Here is a 21,843-nt window from a genome sequence, read left to right on the forward strand (position 1 = left end):
CTGTTTGGGCTAATGCAGAATTCTATGCAGAATCACCTGGAAGCAGTGGGCTACTTCCAGAATCAAAAAAATAAAAAACAAAAAATAAATCCAACACCCAGGAAACATCGACAGCTTCTCCTGCCCATTCCCCTCCACTGTCTTGGTAAAGCAACAGCCTACAGTAGCAACCTGAGGAGATGCAGTTAGCATGGACCACAGTGATGACGGCTGCCCGGAAGCCAGAGTCAAAGCCTTGTGCACCCACCACAGTGCCCACGCTGTGCAGCCAAAGCTCAAATTCCTTTGGGGATTCACACATCGACTCATGAGGATTCAGAGTGCCCACTGGACCCAGGCGCCGTGCTAACTCTGGAGCACCTAGTGATCAGGACAGGTTGGCCTTTGTCTCTGAAGTTTGCCTTCTGGCCGAGGAGAAAGAAAGAATGAAATAGTTGCAGGTGAAGGTTTTGAAGTTTTTATGAAGAAAATTACAAAGGTCAGTGTCAAGGTGACTGGCTTCAGAGTATAATTTAAATTGGGAGGTCAGGAAGGACTCTCTGAAGAGCTAAGAGCTCAGCGGAAATCTGAGCAGCCACAGGATGGAATCAGCCCTTTAAAGAACTGGGGGAAGAGTCCTGCAGCAGAGGGAACACCCTGAGCAAACCTGGAGGCAGGAGCATGCTTGTGTTTCCCGGCAGAGCTCTGGAAGCTGATGTGGTGTAAGTAGTTTGGGAGGAGGAGGGAGAATGGGCAGTCCCAGATCGGAGGGCTTCATGGGCACTGAGTCTGAATTGCACACTCGAGGTGAAAGGAAGGCGGTGAGCAGACACAGCAGGGGGTGATGAGGTTGGGGGACATGATAGGCGTGCACTATGGGGCCGAATCCAAGCTTGGTTTGCAATGGATAGGTAACACAAGGGTTGCCGTCCCACCCCCTCGCACCCACTGCAGAAGTACACCTGTCTCTTTGCAGACATGGGGCCAAGTCCCTCTCACTTTTTGTTCACAAACAGCATCTACACATCCTCTGGGGAAGTGTCACTTCCTTTTTTGCAGTTGTGAAACAAGCTTGTTTGCCACTCAGCGATTCTCTGATTTATGAACTTTCTAGCTCTGCATCCTGGCAAGGTGTGGACTTCAGAGGAAGCTTCTAATGAGGAGGGGAGGGGGATTGAGTCTGGCAACCTGTGCATTCAAGAGTTCTCTCACCCAACACGACTCATCTGATGGAGGAGAGGCCCTCTCTGCCGATGCTCTGTGGCCCAGACACATCCCTGCTCCAGAGACAGAGCCCAGATGTTTACAACGGAGTCCAACTAATGTCCTGCCTCCACTTTTCCAAACTGAGGAATGAATCAGGAAAATCAGTTAATCTCTTTGAGTCTCAGCTTCCTCAACCACAGGATGGGTTGTTGAGAGGCACAATTCAGTTAGTGCATGTGAGGAGGGGCCCAGAAGGAACCGTGGGCAGAATTGCTATCCTTACACCTTTTTGCTTCTCATCAGGGCAAGCTACAAGTTACCTATCAATTGTAGGCTTAATTCTAATAGTACCTTCTATTATTTCTCCTTTCCCCAACTATCACTGATGGAAACATTTAATAGTAATTATCAATAGTATAATAAAAACTAACAGTTATCAAGCGGTGACTTCATCTTTCACTCTGTAAACTCTTTACACGTTATGATTGAATATCTACAACAACCCTATTAATCCCAGTTGATAGGTGACGACTCTGAATCCTGAAGACAGCAACTTGTCCGAGGTCTCATGGTTAATGGGTGGCTTCTGCCTTAAGTCACCAGTTCTGTGACTTTGAGGACAATACTTCTTGGAGCCCCATGCTCTTTGTCCAAACTTTACAATGCTGTCATATGCAATAATTCACTTCATGCATGCTCCAGCTGCAGGAAAGTACACGGCATACTAATTCTTACCTTGCAGAGCAGTTCAGGTTTCATTCCTTAAAAACCCTTTTGCCTTGACCAGTTCAGTGGTGATTAGGACACTGACATAAATCGTAAACCCAACCGTTTCTGTCGGTGGGAGAGGCTGAAACCAATGTTCTGTGAAGATAGGGTTCAGGGCTCTGTCTGCTGCTGGTTTGCCTGAAACCCTCAAGCCTGGCTTTTCTCCCTCGGACTCCTTAAGGAGACAGCTCTTCACCTTTTGGGGCATTACGTGACCTGTGGATCTTCTCCCTATGCAGTGCCCAGACATGTGCAATTGTAGGGCTTACTATCACCCCACAGCCTCAGTAATGACCAAGTTGAGATAGCTTGTATTAGTTGGTGTTCCCAGAGAAAAAGAAAGCCAGGGTGTAATTTAGCTCAAGCCCAAGGGTCTGAGAACCAGGGAAACCGATGGTGTGATTCCCAGTCTGGTGGGAGAAAAAGGGGCCAGTTCCTCCTTCTTCAGCCTTTTTGTTCTATTCAGGCCCTCAACAGATTGGACGATGCCCACTGACATCTAGGAGGGCAATCTGCTTTCTTAGTCGCTCAATGCTGCTGCTTCTTTTTTTGTTAAATTATAGTTTAAGTTCTGGGATATGTGTGCAGAACATGCAGGTTTGTTACACAGGTATACATATGCCATGGTGTTTTGTTGTACGCATCAACCTGTCATCTACATTCGGTATTTCTCCTAATACTAGCCCTCCCCTTGCCCTCCATCCCCTGACAGACCCCGGTGTGTGATGTTCCCCTCCCCATGTCCATGTGTTCTCATTGTTCAACTCCCACTTATGAGTGAGAACATGCAGTGTTTGGTTTTCTGTTCCTGTGTTAATTTGCTGAAAATGATGGTTTCCAGCTTCATCCACATCCCTGCAAAGGACATGGACTCATCCTTTTTTATGGCCATGTAGTATTCCATGGTGTATATGTGCCACATTTTTTTTATCCTTGATGGGCATTTGGGTTGGTCCCAACTCTTTCCTACTGTGAACAGTGCTGCAATAAACATACGTGGGTGCATGCATGTTTATAATAGAATGATTTATAATCCTTTGTATATATATCCAGTAATGGGATTGCTGGGTCAAATGGTATTTCTGGTTCTAGATCCTTGAGGAATCACCACACTGTCTTCCACAATGGCTAAACTAATTTACACTCCCACCAACAGTGTAAAAGTGTTATTTCTCCACATCCTCTCTAGCATCTGTTGTTTCCTATCAGTCCTTCAATTCTAATGCCAGTCTCACCCAGAAACACCCTCACAGACACACCTGGAAGTAATGTTTAATCCATGCACCCCATGGCCAGTCAAGTCGACTTGTAAAATGAGCCAACACAGGGCTTCCTAGGGAAGGAAGCACAGGAACACTGGCTCCTCTTCCAAGGGCTTAGGAGAGAGGGCTGCCCCAGGCCCCTGGAGGTAATGATCTACCCTTGCAGGACTGGTATGCGCATCTCAAATGCATCCTTCCTCTAATGTCACTCTCCTAAACAGAGGTGTTATGCAGGAGCACACTTTTCTTCCCATTCAGCATGGTCATGATGCAGCCTTGATAGAGGGCTTGTGCCTCAGCAGCCTTCTGTCCTTTCTAGCTCTCCATGGGCTCTGGTCACCCAGAGAATCTGCCCTCCCATACACCCAGAATGAATTCCCCACCTCTCCACCCTCCTTCCGCATTGCACTATGAGGTTTTTCCAGCTTTTTCCAGCACCCTGTCCCACAAACCCTCTGCCTAGTGTCCAAATACAACCCAGCAATCCTGTTTAAGACTCAAACAAGCCTTCTCGCCTGCGCCGTTCTGCTCCTTCTTGACCCTGAGAATAACCTCTTTGGTACTCCCAGGACTATGCTTCTTGAAATCTCCACAGAGTAGCCCAGAACAACGGAGAACTCTGCAGGGTATGGGGATGGAGGCCAAAGTAGGGTGGAACCTCAGAGTTTCTTTGAAGTCTTCTGGTTTCTATTTAGAAGTCATGCAATGTTTCGCATCTCATTCCATGATATATTCAAGTTCACTTAAACTTTTTTTTTTTGAGACAGAGTCTCGCTCTGTCATCCAGGCTGGAGTGTAGTGGCATGATCTTGGCTCATTGCAACCTCCGCCTCCCAGGTTCAAGTGATTCTCCAGCCTGAACCTCCTGAGAAGCTGGGATTACAGGCACCCGCCAACATGTCTGGCTAACTTTTCTGTTTTTAGTAGAGAAAACAGGGTTTCACCATGTTGGCCAGGCTGGTTTCGAACTCCTGACCTCAGGTGATCCACCCACCTCAGCCTCCAAAAGTGCTAGGATTACAGGGGTGAGTAACCGCCCCTGGCCTCACTTATACATTTTAAGAGTTTTCTGTTGATTGCTCTCAGGTAGAATTGACACTGTTGTGCCATGTCTTGCCTGTGGCTTTGTCTGTTTCCACCTAGCACACTGACTCCCACAGAGAACTGGAACCCAGTTAGCAGGACCTGCTGCTTAGGAGTTATCATTCATTCATTCATTTCTTCTGCATGTATTGGAGGACACCTGTCATGTGGAGGATGGTACAGATATTAAACTCATGAGCTGAGAGTCAAGGCCAACTTGTATTCAAGTCTTGGCTCATTTACTAGCTGTGTGGTTTTGGACAAGTGGCTTACCCTCTCTGAGTTTTAGTTTTATTATCTTTTAATTTTTTTTAAGACATAAGGTCTCACTCCTGCCACCTAGGCTGGAGTGCATTGGGGCTATCATGACTCACTACAGCCTCAGACTCCTGGGCTCAGGCAATCCTCCTGCCTCAGCCTCCAGACTTGCCGGGACTACGGGTGCACCCAACTTATACTTGCATTACCTATAGCTCAAGGGCTGTAGGAGCATCTGTCACATGAGATCTATGAGAATTAAATGAAATAATGCCTGGAAAGCTTCAGCACCTTTCAGCACAATGTTCCCTATAGGGCTGAACTGTGTTCGCCACGACAGCACAAGATGGCATTAGAATTGTTCACATGAAATTGTTAACTGAAGTGTTAATAAAAAATATTAAGTGAGGAATCATAAATAATTATCAAGATATTAACATTATTTCATGGAAAACACACAAATGCTCACTGATATGTCTATCTTTTGATGGAGGGTCAAGGCCCTGGTTTGTGCCTTGTCTTTCTGTGGGAACTTTTGTCTTCTTCCTTACACAGATTGCAAGTGTGATAAACAGCCTAGGCTCTGCAGTTTTGATTCTAAAAATGCAGCAAAGGTTTATAGGCATACACAATGCAAGAGTCCTATGGATATTCAATTTTTCTCCCAAACATATAAATTTGTCGTGCCCACACCTATGTTAATGCCACTGGTTCCTAGAGATTCATCTTTCTCTGGTCTTTTCAACAAAAAGCTGTCATTTTTACATTCGTGTTTCATTAATTTGTAAGTGCTGAGTTACACTGTATGATGGCATGTGCATCTGGCAGAGTGGGTTTGGGAGGAATCCCTGTGACTCTGGGTGAAGAGCACCTTAACTGGTAGGGTCAGAGGGAGTGGTCTAGAGCATCCCCCAACACATTAAACCCCAGGGCACAAACACAAATGGAGGTGTTTGCCATGCTGCTGAACATTTGAAAGTTACAAATCAAGGTAACTCTTCCAAGCGCAGTGGCTCATGCCTGTGGTCCCAGTGCTTTGGGAGGCTGAGGCGGGTGGATCACTTGAGGTCAGGAGTTCAAGACCAGCCTGGACAACACGGTGAAACCCTGTCTCTACTAAAAATACAAAAATTAACCAGGCATGGTGGCAGAGGCACCTGTAATCCCAGCTACTCAGGAGGCTGAAGCAGGAGAATCACTTGAACCTGGAAGGCAGAGGTTGTAGTGAGCCAAGATCGTGCCACTGCACCCCAGCCTGGGTGACAGAGTGAGGCTCTGTCTCAAAATAAATAAATGAAATAGATCAAATAAAACTAAATCAAGCTAACTCTAAAAAAATAATCTGCTTTCCCCTCCTGACAAACACAGAAGACATTGACTTCTTGGTCTCCATGGGGTTTCATGCTAGAACAGGGTGGCTAGAGATGGCCAGTTCTGAGGCCCCAGCCCAGGTGCACCTCATTCCTCTTCTTACCCCCACTTCTCACACACTGAGAGGCCTGGCAAGTACTGCAGAAGCTCCATCTACATCCCCTACAAACAGTTGCCCATTGGCCATCCTCAAGAAGAAAACCCAGAAAAACCATCCTTTGATGGAAGGGCTTGGAACCCTGTGGGCAGGGAAGAACCCTGTGGGCAGGGAATGCTGGGGTCCCAGGTGCACTAAGAATGGTCTAGACCCAGGATTGGCAAGTGTTTCTACAAATGACCACATGATAAATATTTCAGGCTTTGCAGGCCATACGGTCTCCGTCGTAACTACTCAAGCCTGCCGTTTTGTGATGAAAACAGCGTAGATGCTGTGCAAACAAATGAACATGGCAACCTTCCAGGAAAATTTACTTATGGACACCAAAATTTAAATCCATGTAATTTTCGCATATCGTTCTCCCTTTGATGTTTTTACAACCATTTACATTTAAAAATATAAAAACCATTCTTAGCTTATGAGTTGAATGAAAACTAGTGGCCCAGGAGTCCTTTGCAAAAGTTGGTCTAGACACATCCCTGGGAGCCCTGGACCTCTTACCCTGTGGGGAGGCAAGTCGGGCCCTTAGGGACACAGGGCTGAGGGAAGCCCCCTCTGAGGCATCAGGATGGCACTACAATTGCCTGACAGGCCCGAGCAGTCACGGTGTTTTGCACAGGCTCATACGGGGAGTTGATAAAGAGGAGCCTCTCCTGTCAACAGGAGCTGGTTTGGTCATGATTCTTGACCAGGCCCCTTCTGCAGTATCCTGGGCCATTAGCTCACCTTTCCTCTCTGACCTGCTATTTCCAAAACTCCAGGCCTCCTCAGAGACACAAAACATGCAAAGGGGCTCTTTTGCTATGATAAATAGAGCCAGGGCTCCCAAAGTACTTGATTTCCAGGAAACCCACTCTAGGATCCGCAGTGGAATGAATGGGCTTCTCACCCCTCAGCTCCTCCCAGGGAACGTCACCAAATAGCAACCAGCCAGACCCGTCTTGAGGGCACTGGGCACATCGATCTCTCCCCTTCTGCTGCGGCCTTGCATCTGCCGGGCCAGCCGAGAGACAGAGCATTCCTTTTCATTTCAGTTCAGCAGCTGGATTTAGGCCTGTCTCAGACATCGGTTGGTGTGGTTGTGGGATGATCTATTTTCCGTTTGCTCGCTTACAAGTGATTTCTAAAGCTCTTGTGGAAATCATTGTTAGTCATCCCTATATTTAGCCTTAAGCTGAATCAATTTGATGGTTTCAAGGCAGAGAGAGAGAGGGGAGAAAAAAAGAGGGGGCTATTTTGATAAGAATGCACTTTTCCTCAATTTTCACTTTTAAAAATTGCAATGTATACTCCGGAGGTGGGTGTGATTTTTGATAACAGATGTAGTCAAAGAAAATTATTTTAAAACACATTTTATGTCTAACTGACCATGCAGTGATGAGCTGCTTCCCCCACAATTTGACTCAAATTACCATGGGAACAGTCTGAATCTTCAGAGAGGTGCTGCACAGAGAGACGCATCTGGCAGACGGTAGCTTCTGCCCCAGCACTGTGTTCTCCTGAAGAATGAGCTCATTCATTTGTTCCTTTAGGAGCTCCAGTGGCCCTCAAGACCCACCACGTGTTTCTAAGTGTCAGGGTCCTGTCAGGGTCTTCGGGTAGGTTACAGGGGAGCAAGGCCACTGGGTGCAGGGTCCTTGGTTAGCAAGGCCAGCCCCGGCTAAGCTCAGTGGGGAAGGACAGCAACTGATTCTGAGCCTTTCCTTCCTTCTGCATCTGAGAGTTCAAGCGAGGCCTGCTTGGCAAATTTGTTCAAAATCGGCAAGCCCACAAGAATGGGAGGTCTGCCTCTTGCCCCAGCCTCCGGCTGATCTCTCTCCTCCCTCAACTCTTAATGCCAGATGGGTGCGCCTAAGGAAGCACTCCAGAAGGTTAGAGGGGTTGGAGGGCCAGCCTGCACCCCAATCCCCATAACTAGGACTTCCCCAGCCAGGCCCCACAGGTCACATGCAGTCCTTCTGTCATTCAGGTCCTATGCTGAGCATTAGAGCACTTGTCCAGAGCCCAGCTACATCCACTCAGAGGAGAAAGTCTAAATTCACATTCTCAGACCTCACCCTCAGATCAAAGAATGCTGAATGAGTAGGGGCATCAGTCATTTTTAAGGGCTCCCAGGGGATTTGAACATGTGGCCAAAAAAGACAGCTACTGTGTTAGAGATGCAAAGACAAATGACTCTACTTAGAGTCCCTGCCCCGCAAGCACATACCCTGCTCTGAACCTAGTGATTCCATCCTGCTGCCAGCTCAGTGAGCAGTATCTACACCCCATAAACCAGGTACCCCTGCAGGCCTCCCAGCATGTACATCCACATGTCTCTCTAGATGGTCAGGCCCACGAAGCAGAGGCTGCATTTATGTTGTTTGCCTGGCACTGCTCCTGCCTTGTAGAAAGGCTTTTCTAATAGGCACAAATCAGTGAATAAGAAGACACAGCCCTCATCCATGTGGGGGGTATCCAGGAACCCTGAAGCATTTTATCTCGGCCAGAGTCAGGCATAGGTTTCTAGATGCTCCAGTCCAGCAGGTCAGCTGGTTGGAACACTGTCTTCTCCCACATCCCTTCCTGGAGGATTGATGTTTGCAGGAGCTGGCGGAGCAGGGCTCTGCTCACCCTGGAGGGGCCCAGCCCTTGGTTGGAGTCTGTGATCACCACTGGTTGCTCCTTGACTCAGTACCCATTGGAGGCCCTTGAGGGACCATGTCAAGGACCCTCAGCATTGCCTGCACCTCTCTGCTAGTCTCCAAGCTGCCAGACATTTCCTCTGTCATCAATTATGTCACTGTTATATTACCTATGATGTCCTCTCTTCCAATTAGATCCTCCTAAGGCAGGGTTCTCAGCTCTGCCCACCCCCTGGAATCACCTGGGAAGCTTTGACTCATTTCAGTGGCAGGGACACTACAGGCCATTTCTGTGAGAGTTTCTGGGAATGTGGCTCAGCTATCCATAGCTATTAAAGCTCCCCCAAGTGATTGCAATAAGCTGCCAAAGCTGAGACCCATTGAGCTACGGTGAGGCCAGATGTGGGTATATTTAAAAAAATTCCTCAGATTGAACAGACAGCTGAGGTTGTGAGCCTGGCCAGGAAGTGAGAATGTGTATGTCGTGCTAATTTCTAAGGGATGACAACAACGAACACTGACTGAGCATGAATTTCCATGCTGGCCACGGTTCTAAGTGCTTTTTGTGCATTCGCCCATTAAATTCTCACCCTACCCAGAGGAGGTAATAATAATGATAGCTGAGGTTTATTTCACACTGCATGTGTCCCCGGCACTGTGCTAAGGGTTTCACCTACCTCAGTTTATTTACAGATAAGGCAAACCGAGGCACAGAGAGGGTAAGTTACTTGCCTGAGGTCAAGGGTTGGGAGGTGGTATTGAGAAGAGACACTCACCCAGGTCACAGGCTCCAGAGCCCAAGGGCTCATCCACAGCAGCCGGGGTGAAATATGGTGGCCAACCATCTGTGTCGATGAAGGAATAAGAGAGGGCACCTCAGAGCTGGCGGTAGGTCTGATGGGTCTGCCTGAAATACACTTCCTCAAGGAGGAACATGTGCCTGGGTCAAAGCTGTGGGTCAGAGGAGGAGCGTGGGCCGGGAGGAGACTCGGGAGTGGCTCTAGCATGGGGAGACATTCTGGAGCCTCAATTCTAACACAGGAGGAGGTGTGGAAGAAGCATCCTATAGTGTGCATTTTCTCTCCACCTACCTTCTGAATCCCCCTAATTTCTGTTCTGTGTTCTCTAGCACAAATCCACATATATATGCCGTGAGCTATGAGGCCTCTGCACAGGGGAAGAAAGGTCTGCTTTCCATTCTCCCCACCTGACAACTTGGAAATTGTGCAGGGTTAGGACACAGAAGTGCTGTGTAGTTAGAACCTGCTCCTGGGTCAAGGGACTGCCAGGCTGGTCCTGTGCATCCCCGCTCAGGGCTGTGGATGTTGGCGTGAGCATAATTCTGTCTTCCCACCATCCCTTCCCCTCCTACCGGACTTGACTTCGGAGACAATGCCACCCCGATTCAGGCCCTGAGGCTCAGGTACACTGTCTACCCCACTCCCAGACCTGGGAAGTGAGCATTCCGGGCTAAGCATGGCGTCTGAGCCGCTTGGGCTGCAATGTCAGAATCCATATGCTGGCCAGCTTAAAAACTACATAAAGTGATTTCTCACAATTCCGGAGGCTGAGAAACCTAAAGATCTAGGTGTTGGCAGATTTGGTGTCTGGTGAGGGCCTGATTCCTGGTTCATAGACAGCTGTCTGTCTTCTCACTGCGTTCTCATGTAGGGAAAAGAAAGAAGGGAGTTCACTGTGGCCTTTTTTATAAGGCACTGATCCCATTCACGAGTGTACAACCCTCCAATCTTCATGACACTGTCACCTTTCAAGAGGCCCTGTCCCTAAATACCTTCACATAGCAGGTGAGATTTTTAAGATATAAATTCGAACAGAGGCACAAACACTCAGACCACAGCACACGGCATCTAAGCCAGGCCAGTGAGCTTCTGTTCTGGACCTTTGGTGGAACATTGAGAGAAGTCCTCTTGCTTCTGGGATAGCTGAGAATGTGAGATGTCAACTGGGAGTGCCAGGAGACTTCTGGACCCTACAAGGCAAGGAAGGGCCCACCTGGGGATAGAGGGAGCATGCAACAGAGTCCTGAGGACAGAGTCTCACTCTCCAGGTCCTACTGGGTCTGAATTACCGACATCTCTCAGTTGTGGGAATCAGGAAACCACTCTCTTGCTGAGCCCGTCTGAGCTGACTTTCTGACACATAGAACTGAAAAGGTTCTATCATGGGGATTAACCCCAGCGTTGCTTTGTGCTGGGTATTCAAGCTCTTGGTGCCTCAGTTTTCTCATCCATAAAATGAGAACAATATCATCCACCTCACACGGCTGCTGGAAAAATGAAATGTGATTCTTATATAAAGTGCTGGCAAATGGTAGGCCCACAATAAATGTGAGCTCCCTTCCCCCGGTTCCAAATTTAAAACTGAAATCTGGATCTAAGAGACACAACATGTGGCGAGAATTAAGAAAAAGATATAAAAGCATAGCAAGATGACCCTTGCCTCAGGTAACAGAATATAAGTAGGCACGAAAAGTTCACTCAGTAAGAACCAGAAAACTCAGACCCCAGTTAGAAAAATTAGCAAGTATTTTGAGCTATCTTGAAACTCCCACGACTTAAATGTATAAGTAGAATGCATTTACCCTATAAAGTTAACAAGTCTTTTAGACAGACTTCTGTGAACTTTGCCTGCAGTGTGAAAAATTGCAGAGGGGATGATTGGAGAGGGGAGCGGTGAACAGAACACCTCTCTTCTCCAGTCTTACTTCAACTGATTTCATTTTGGTCCTTTATACGCATGGTCTTTACCAGCCCGTGTTCATGTTGTTTTATTGTTCTTGTTCTTGTTCCTATTTTAGTAACTTTTCTCCATCCAATAGTATTTTTCTTTCGACCTCTCTGGAGAGCTATACAGATCTCAAGAACAGCATTGATCAACTCTGGTTAATCAAATACCAATGTTGAATGCAATATTTTGAGTCACAAAAACTTTGAACTGGCCCTAACTGAAGATTTATGTTCCAGTCGTCCATGAAGGAGATTGCAAAGCAAATCAATGAAGACCTAAAATGTTGCTTCAGTTGTAGTTGTCTAGATCAATGATCAATCACACCATCGACTCTCAGTGATTTATTGAGCACCTATTTATCCCATCACTACTCTGGGAGATGCAGTGAAACAAAGGTAGTATAAGGTGCTTAAAATCTAGATGGCAAGGAAGATGAATTGTCACAAAAGAGAAAACAAATCAGTACCTAATTAGAGGTTAATGTAGCCTATTACCATATGCAAAGATTCATGGAAGAGGAAAGTCGATTCTCAAACTGGTCCTTAAAGATTGTATAAACGATTTGGAGAATCCCAGAGAAAAATGAATGGGTATCAGGAGTTGGACATGAGAAGCTGAAGCCTGAGGTCTGCAGAAACCTGGAATAAGTGGCGGCCAGGTAGGATTTCATCCTGACCATGATGAATGAATCAGTCATGGGAAACAGTAAACCAGGCCTGCCCCCGAAGGTATCCTGTGACAGCCCGTAATGGGAGGCCTGGGGCAGCAGGGCTCTGCTGATGCAATAGCTCAGCAGTCATCAAAGGCCACAGGTCCAGTCACCTTCCATTTCACCACCTGCCAGCACGGTGGCTTCTCATCCACAGATTTGTCACGTCAGGCCACCGGATGGCCACTGTAGCTCCAGAAACAACCACTCAACCACATTTAATTGTGGGAAGCAAGGGAGTGGCAGATGCAAAAACAGGAATATGTGTCTCTCTTCTGATGGGGAGGGGGTGGTTTATAAGAAACCACTGCTTATCAGAAGGCTTCCCCTCACTGCCCAGAAATGGAGGCCCTGCCCATCCCTACCTGCAAAAAAGATTGAAAAACTGTGTTTCTGGCATTTTTAGCTTTAATTGTGGGAATTCACACTCTGCCAGTAGGAAAAAAATAGTATTGGAGCTGGGGAAGACTATTGGGTAGGCCAACCAGAGCATCTACTCAGAGGGCTCAGGGGGAAATAAGTAGGGTTTAAAGAGGGAGTCAGGTCTTGCAATGTCTTGAAAGCCAGGCTAGATGTTCATATATATATTATATATATATGTTCATATAGATGTTCCTATATGTTTTTTATATATATATATACACACACACACACACAGAGAGAGAGAGAGAGAGAGAGAGAGAGAGAGAGAGAGAGAGAGAGAGGGAGAGGAACATCTAGCCTGGCTTTCAAGGCATTGCAAGACCTGACTCCCTCTTTAAACCCTACTTATTACATAATATAATGTAATATTCTTTTTCTTATTTTTTCATTCTTTCATTTTTTTGTTTTTTATAATGTAATATTCTTATATACAGTCATTCTCAAACTCAGTATATAATATACGAATATAGAGATCATCTGAAAAAGTTGATTAAAATGCACATGCTTGAGCCCTTGCCACAAAGATTCTGATTCATAAGGAAGGAGTGGAGCCTGGGTATCTACCTGCTTCCATAGCACCCAGGTGACTCAGGAGCAGGTGGCCTGGTGAACTCACTGTGACAGTTGCTGCCCTAAGGAGGCATTGCAAGGTCTCCATCATGAAGAATCTGGAAGCCAGTGGAAGGCAAGAGGCAACCCTAACTAGAGGCAGGGAAAGCCAACCAGAGGCTCCTGCAACTGTCCAGGAGAGATGTGCAGAGGCCCAAAGTAGGCTGAGCACAGGGGATGCAAAGGGAGCTTCGCAAGCTGTGGAGAAAGGATAGAACTAATGGCAGCTTAGACGTGGAAAAGGAAAACAACCAAGACAAACCGAGGATTCCTAGGTTTCTAATCTAAAAAAAGGAAAGGAAAATAGCATAGAGCTTTCCCTGGCAGTGGCCAGGCAGCTGAGTGTCAGAGTTCCTTGTTTGCTCCAAGGAATGGATTCACAGAGAGGGAGAGATGCTGTTAGCACTCTCCAGCAGTCCCAAGGAACACTGCTATTCACTGCCTCAAATGTCAAGCAGGGAGGGGCCTAACATTTGAAGTGGTCCAAAAAAGTGAAAGAGCAACCTCCTCAAACCTAATGTAAAACACAGACTTCACTCAGATTCTCAGCAAGTCAAGCTTCCTCATGGTAACAGTAATTATCATAGGCTGGGCGAAGTGGCTCAAGCCTGTAATCCCAGAATTTTGGGAGGTCGAGGCAGGTAGATCACTTGAGGCCAGGAGTTTGAGAGCAGCCTGGACAACATGGTGAAACCCAGTCTCTATTAAAAATACAAAAATTAGCCAAGAGTAGTGGTGCATGTCTGTAATCCCAGGTATTTGAGAGGCTGAGGCAGGAGGATCACTTGAACCCGGGAGGCAGAGGCTGCAGTGAGCTGAGATCATGCCACTGCACTCCAGCCTGGGTGGCAGAGTGAGTCAGCATCTCAGAAAACAAACACAGAAACAAAATTACAATAATTATTATAACAATCACTTATTAGGCATCTGCATCAACCTGCCTTGTCATTTAATGGCCCCTATCAGACAGCTGTTCAAACAGCCATTCTTATTCCGATTTTGCAGATAAGAAAACTGAGGATTAGAAGACTAAATTCGTTTGCTTATGTTCAGAGGTAGCACAGGCAGAGTTATATCTGAAGTCATGTTTGTTTAACTCTAAAACCTTCCGTGTTTAAAGGCAGCCCCTGACACAGGCTACTTTACAACTTCTCTTCACAGTCCCCTGTGATGGCTCCCAGTTCTCTCTTTCTAAGGACCTAAGGTAACTAAATCAGAAGTCATTATTGATTGAAGCAAACAATGCCATGATTTTTTTATTGGAAACTATGGCTTTTCCCTTCCTAATAGCATTTTCCCACTCCATCATACAGGATCTTTTCAAAACCAATGGGATTAGGGACAGATTTTCCCAGTGAAGATCTTTCTCTTGGTCCTAAGTGATTAGATACATATAAAGGATCAAATTCTGCTGAAGGTCCACATACTCACTTAAAAAACAGTTATGGTGCATGATTGAAATGGGTGACTGGTTGACTGTCATAGGGGTTTATGGATAAGCAAAAAAACAGATGCAGGTAAAACGCTCAAGACTGAAACAGAATGCTTGCCAGCTTGGAAAACTGGCTAGTGACAAGACTAAAGCACAAAGGGGAAAATTTCCATGGACAGAGACTGATTAGGACCATCCGCCTTTGGGTACCTGGCTCTGCTCCTGCAGAGCTCCTGCAGCTGACTGTCTTATTGGCACCTTGGAGGCAGGCAGGCAGGCAGCCTCCAGCATGGGCACTGCCTGCCATCCACCTTCCTCAGCACGTGCTTTCTTAGTTACACAACAGAGGATAAGGGGACCAGTAATTCATAACTTTTCGTTGGTGACTTACATTTTCGTAAGGTAAGGGGAAAAAATCACAGAGCTAGAGGAGGGAATGGTATTTATAGAACTGCATAGTGATTCAGAGCTATTAATAACACCTGGGACTCATCAAGTGCCATTGCCACAACCTGCTTTGATAAACAAAACAACTCAAGCTCTCCATGTGCATATAGAGAGAAAGCACAGCATTTGTCAGTCACCCACCCTCAGTTCTCAGAGTCAGATTGTGATGTGCCCGCCTCTATGCAGCAAACCTCTACAGCCAGGCACATTCTGAGCATGGAGCATTATCATTGCAATCCCCTCCAACAGTGAGTGTTTTTATCCTCCTGCTATAGATAACAAACGAGTGTATGAATATGAAGAAACTCATTTAAAGTCAATCAGCTGGTAAGTGGAGGATCTGATTCCCACCCAGGCCGAGCGGATCCAGAGCCCCTGCTGGTGCACTTTGCTATCTAAAAGTCTCCAAAAGATTGGAGCATGAACACAGGACGTAACAGGGATGAGGACAGGAGACTCTCACTGCCGGAACTCCCATGCTTTGGTATAACATGAAATGTGGCAGAGAGATATCTAAAAGTAAAGATAAAAATCAGGGCTCTGGTCAGCATTCTGACACTCACCGCTTGAGTAATCTTGACTGGGCAAAACAAGAGGTTACTAAGCCTCCACGTTCTTAGCTGTAAAGTGGGGGACCACTGGAGACTTCCAGTAGACCCATGATGCAGTGTTGGGTATCAGACTTACAGTCTCACCATAAACACTACAAAACAGGGGAAGAAATGGAAGCAACTCATTTTAGCCATTGTACAACAGACAATGCGGGGCTGCGGCCCTTGAGAGAAGAACACGTTTTGAATGATGTCACGTTTATGCCAGATTCCTGCCTGAGAGCATATTCTAAATTGTGACATGAAAGTGGAACCAAACTGGACAGCAGAGTTCTGCTTGAGTGGAGAAAAAATATTAGTTCAATGCTGACAAGGCAGCTGGAATTTGAGAGAGAGGATATCCAAGAAGAAGTATACAGGAAATCTGTTATCCAGAAATTTGCATAATGACCTCTTGAGTCTACTCAAGAGTACACAAATACTGAACTACATGTGTACACATGAAATTCCACAAGGCCGGAGACCGAACAGCTACTGGGAACTGAGAAGTGCATGAAGATTCCTGAGATGGTATAGGCCTGGGAAATTTTAGAGGTCTAATCAGCCACAGGGAAAAAAACCTTACTACAGATGGAAGAATTCTAGGTATTCAGTTAAGATTGCAGGAAAGCTATGCCCCAAAGTAGGGGCTACTCTAGCTTGAGCTCTCAAAGCCTAAAACCAACCTGTTTTGCCAGTAAATAAACTTCCTGCCAAAATAAAACTCAACACTCTTTCAAGGAAGCAAATATCACGTAGGCCCTTAACAATATTGCATTCACAATGTAGAGCCCACCGTGAAAATTCACTACAAAAATAAAAAAGTAGAAAATATGACCTAATACTGGGGGAAAACAATCAATAGAAACAGATACAGAGATGACACAGAAAATAGAATTAATAGAGAAGAAATCTTAAAGGGCTGTTACATATTTATTCAAGGATTTATAAAGAAAATGTCGATATAATAAACAGAAATCTCAACAGATAAATTAATAGTTTTATTGTGTGTAATTATAGTCTCAGAAGGAGAGGCAAGAGATTTTTGCAGCAAAAAAAAAATTGAAAATATAATGACAGAATTTTTTCCAGATTTCACGGAATATGTCAAACTAACAAGTTCAGATCCAAAGAACTCAACAAATCCTGAGTATTGTAAACAAAAAAAGACTACATCTTGGGATATCTCAGTAAGGTGTCTCAACACCAAAGATAGAGAAAATGTTTAAATCAGTCAGAGAAATGAGACACAATGTATAGAGGAGAACAATAAGAATAAGTGAAAATGGAAAGGCATCTTTAAAGTGCTAAGGAAAAACAATCAACCTAGAATTCTCCTTCCAGCAAATATAACCTTAAAAAATAAAAGCGAAAAAGATTTTTAAACTACACAGAAGCTGAAAAAAATTACTGATACACTGCATTACCGGCTATGTTAAAGGAAATTCATTTGGCTAAAAAGAAATGAAAACAATTACGAATATATAATGGGGTTGGTAGCATATTTAGAATTAAAATGTAGGAAAGATAGCACAAAGATGGGAAGGACATAAGTGGAAGAATATTGTTATTGAAATTTTATATTTTACATGAAGTATACTAACTAAAGATTGACTGGGATAAGTTAAGGATATATATTTTAATCTTTTAATCTACAGAAGCCAAAGTCAACCCAAAGAGTAAATATAATGAAATACTAAAACTTATTCAATTGATTCAAAAGAAGGGAAGAAAGGGGATGGAACAACCAGAGAATGGACGGGATAAATAGAAAACAAGTAGGAAAATTGGTTAAACATTTCAGTTAAAAAGTAGAGCTTCTCAGACTGGATAAAAAGAAGAGATGTACCTATGCAACAATCTTGCATGTTCTTCACATGTACCCCCAAACCTTAAAATGAAATTTTTTAAAAAAAGAAGAGATGTGACCATATGCTATTTACTAGACACACACTTTGGAATGTACCAAGTGTGTGTCTAGTAACAAAGGTACCAAGGAATTAAAAGTAGAAGATGGAGAAAACTGTATCTTTCAATCAGTAATTATAAGAAAACATGAGTAGCTATTAATATAGGTCCTATATATAAGTATATATAAGACATATGTTATATATAATATAAGACCTATTATATAAGTCAATATAATATTCAAACTTCAAAAACTATTGCTAGAGATAGAGAGATAAAATGATAAAAGGGTCAATTCATCAAGAGACATAACAATCCTATTTGTGTATATGCTTAATAAAAGAGTGTCAGAAAAATGGACAGCACTAAAGAGAAAAACAGACAAATTCAAAATCATAGTTATATATGTTTATGCTCTTCTGTGAATAAGTAATAGAAAAAAAAGACAAAAGAATTTAAACGACAGTGTCAACATTTAACTGGCATTTATAGAACATAATGTCCAACTCAATACACATTCATTTCAGGCACACATAAAACATGCACCAAGGTGGATGATATATGGGGCCATTTTAAAGTCTTGACACATTTTAAAGTGTTAAAATCACAAGGATCATCATCTTCGACCACAACAGAATGAAATAGTAGATTAATATTAAAATAACATCCTAAATCTCCAAACATTTGGACGTGAAGCTACATATTTCTAAATATTCTATATATTAAAGAAGTCACAAGGGAAATTAGAAATATTCTAAAATAAATAAAAATATTAAATATTACAATTTGAGGCATGCAGCTAAAGGAGTGCGTAGAAGGAAATATATAACATTAAATGATTATATGAGGAAAAAAGGATTTAAAACTGACAGTATAAGATGCTACATCAATAAGTTAGGGGGAAAAAGAGAAGATTTAACAGAAAAAAGTAGAAAAAAAGAAAAATGAAGAAAAGAACATAATGAAAGAGAAAACAAACAAGAAAATCAAACAAAAATGTCGATTTTTAAAAAATATATTAATATTACTGGAAACTCCATAACAAGACTCATTTTAAAAGAGAGAGAGAGAGAGAAGTTGCCAATCTCAGGAATCTAAGAGGAGTCATCACTATAAACCCTAAAGGAATTTTAAAAATAGTAAGAGAATATTATGAGAAATTTATACCAACAAATTTAATATAAATATATTTATATATTTAAAGATGTAAAATTAATAAATTCCTTGAAAGACATACAATTAAACTGAACTAAAAAAAATAGAATTGAATTTCTCCTTACTTTCTAAAGAAATTCAACTTGTAACTAAAAGCTATTCTTCAAAGAAAACTCCATACTCACATGACTTCATGGTTCAATTATATCAAGCATCTAAGGATGAAATAACACATCATTTATATCTATAAATTTTACACAAATTTTTTAGAAAATAAAAGGGTAAATATTCCCTAACTCAACTTACCTAGATACCAAAGTCTTATAATTGTACTACAAAAAAGGAAAATATTAGACAAAAGAAGAGACCAAGGCAAGTCTCAGAGCAGGAGTGGAAGTTTACAAGAAAGCAATCTTGTATCTCCTTTTCAGTCAAGCTCGCATCTATTCTGCACACAAAAAGCTCCCATCTATTTTGCCCACGAAGTATTTGCCCATATTTTTTAATGCCTCTATGGTTTATGGTGATAGCTCCTCTTAGATTCCTGAATCTAAGAGGACATAGACTGAATATCTATGTGGCCCCCAAATTTATGTATTAAAACCTAATCCCCAAAGTGATGAAGGAGGTGAGGTCTTTGGGGGATGATAAGGTCATGAGGTCCTTCACCCCTTCCTCCATGTGAGAACACAGGGAGAAGTTGCCATCTATACACCTGGAAGCAGGACCTCATCAGACACAGAATTTGCCAGCACTTTGATTTTGGACTTCCCAGCCTCTAGAACTGAGAAATAAATCTGTTTGTAAGCCAACCAATATGTGATATTCTGTTATACAGCAATCATAACAGACTAAGACAATCACTTATTGACAATCACCATTGATTGGTTGTGCTTGTTATAGAACTTCATATTCATGAAATCACATAGAATACACTCTTTTGTATCTGGCTTCTTTTGTTCAGCATAGTGCTTTGAGATTTATGTATTTTGTTGAGTCTATTCACAGTTTATTCCTTTTGTCACTGAGTATTATTGCTTTATATGAATATTCAAGATATTGTTCATTCATTTGATGGACATTTTAATTGTTTCTAGTTTTTGACTATAATGAATAAAACTAGTATGAACATTCTGAGCTTGTCTTTTTGTGTGTGTGGACGTATGTTTTTTATTTCTCTTGATATAATACCTAGAAATGGAATTTGCTGGAGAATAAGAGAAATATATGTTAAACTTTTATAAGAAGCTGTCAAAGAGTTTTCCAAAGTAGTTTAATCATCTTCTACCCCCATCAGTCATGAATGAAAATCCCAGTTGCTCTGCCTTCTCTCCATCACCAGTGTTGTAAGACTTGGTAATTGTAGCCATTATAGCGGGTAAGTAGCGGTATGTCACTGTGGTTTAATTTGCACTTCCCTGATGACTAAAGATCTTGAACAGTTTTCACATGTTTATTGACCATCTGTAATCTTTCTTTGTAAAGTATCTGTTCAAGACTTTTGCTTTTTTTAAAAAAAATGGATTTTTTTTTTTTAATATTGAGTCATAGGAGTTCTTTATATATACTAGAAACAGTACTTTTTCAGATATATGGATTGGGACTATTTTTTCCAGTCTGTGGTACTTTTTTTTTTGGAAGAGAGGTTTTTTTTTTATGACATTCAATTTCAACATATATTTGCCTACCCCCAGGTCATTATATTCTTCTACACTTTATTCTAGAAGTCTTAAAGTTTTATCTTTTTTTTTTTTTTTTTTTTTTTTTTTTTGAGACTGAGTTTCCCTCTTGTTACCCAGGCTGGAGTGCAATGGCGCGATCTCGGCTCACCGCAACCTCTGCCTCCTGGGTTCAGGCAATTCTCCTTCCTCAGCCTCCCGAGTAGCTGGGATTACAAGCACGGGCCACCACGCCCGGCTAATTTTTTGTATTTTTAGTAGAGACGGGGTTTCACCGTGTTGACTGGGATGGTCTCAATCTCTTGACCTCGTGATCCACCCGCCTCGGCCTCCCAAAGTGCTGGGATTACAGGCGTGAGCCACCGCGCCCGGCCCAAAGTTTTATCATTTATATTTAGATCTGCAATCCACTTTTAAGTAGGTTTTGTATGTGATATCAGGTAGGGATCAAGGTTCATTTCCCCACCAAATAAATGTTCAGTTTTAGCTCCATTTAATAAAAAAGTTCCTTTCCCTATTACATTGCATTTTTGTTGTTAAAAGTCAGTTGACCATACATGCATTTGTCTATATCTGAATTACATTTTATTTCATTTGTCTATTTGTCAATTTATGTGTTACTATTATACCACTTTGATTCTGTTGCTTTATATTAAGTCTTAAAATCAGATAATATATACTCTCCAACTTAGTTTTAAAATTGTCCTGGCTGTTTTAGGTCTTTTTGACTTCCATATGAATTATAGACTTGGCTCATCAATTTCTATCAGAAAAAAAACAAAAACAAAACAGAAAACTGCTGGCTAGGGAGAAATGACATCTCAATAACTTGAACCTATCAATCTGTGAACATATTATCTCCATTAATTTAGGTATTCTTTAATTTCTCTGAGTAATGTTTTGAGGCTTTCAGCGTGGAGCTCTTGCGCATCTTTTGTTGAATTTATGCCAAAGTATTGTGGCAATGGACTTTGGGGACTCAGAGGGAAAGGGTGGAAAGGGGTGAGAGATAAAAGACTACAAATTGGGTTTAGTGTATACTACTCAGTTGATGGGTACACCAAAATCTCAAAAATCACCACTAAAGAACTTATTCATGTAACCAAATACCACCTGTTCCCCCAAAACCTATGGAAAATAAAAAAATAAATAAGTAAAATTAAATAAAATTTTGAATACATCTAAAAAAGAGAGAAAAAAATTTTTAAAGTCACTAAATGCTGGAAAGCTTTGGTCTTGGGAATTATTTAGGGGACGGTCTATGCCCTGGTAGCCATCCATGAAGCCTGCTGATCTCAAAGGTTGGGAGGCAAAGCCTATTGAAGCTGAGATTTGCTCCCCAAGAATATTGCAAAGTAGGCCTTTGGGAGCAGCAGGGAGGGTGGTCAGCTGCAAAAGAAGGAAGGACAGGCTGAAAGGGACTCAAGAGGGAACA

The sequence above is a fragment of the Callithrix jacchus genome, chromosome 14 (genome assembly GCF_049354715.1).
Source record: "Callithrix jacchus isolate 240 chromosome 14, calJac240_pri, whole genome shotgun sequence".
NCBI lineage: Eukaryota > Metazoa > Chordata > Mammalia > Primates > Cebidae > Callithrix > Callithrix jacchus.